The sequence below is a fragment of the Penaeus monodon genome, chromosome 29 (assembly GCF_015228065.2).
Source record: "Penaeus monodon isolate SGIC_2016 chromosome 29, NSTDA_Pmon_1, whole genome shotgun sequence".
Lineage (NCBI taxonomy): Eukaryota > Metazoa > Arthropoda > Malacostraca > Decapoda > Penaeidae > Penaeus > Penaeus monodon.
This window is the reverse complement of record NC_051414.1, coordinates 1,877,355-1,877,633: the sequence shown is the minus strand read 5'-3', so window position 1 is coordinate 1,877,633 and position 279 is coordinate 1,877,355. Positions and strand designations below refer to the sequence as shown.

Sequence of the window (279 nt, the reverse complement as noted above, 5' to 3'; positions counted from 1 at the left end):
GGGTTGACTTATGCCTCTTAAAATCAAAGTAGCCTACAGTATGGAGGTTTAAATTATGCAAGTTTAACCTTAATTGTAATCTAATAGTTTATTTCTTATTTTTGATCTTTTAATAAAATGTCAGTAATATCATCTTGGGTTTACCAATAACCTGTACGGTACAGATATACCGAAACGACACTAGCCTATTTGTGAGAGACTGACTCAATATTTAACACAACCTCAACAAATCAGCTTCTTGAAACCGCGTGAATCGGCTGCAGGACTTGCAGGCCTTTT

General features: G+C 35.5%; 1 protein-coding gene across 2 annotated transcripts in view; it reads right to left on the bottom strand.

Moving 5' to 3' along the window:
• LOC119591893 (glutamate receptor ionotropic, NMDA 2B-like) overlaps positions 1–279 on the bottom strand; it is a 182,298-nt gene that overhangs the window by 21,752 nt on the left and 160,267 nt on the right. The gene's annotated exons all lie outside the window — the stretch shown is intronic.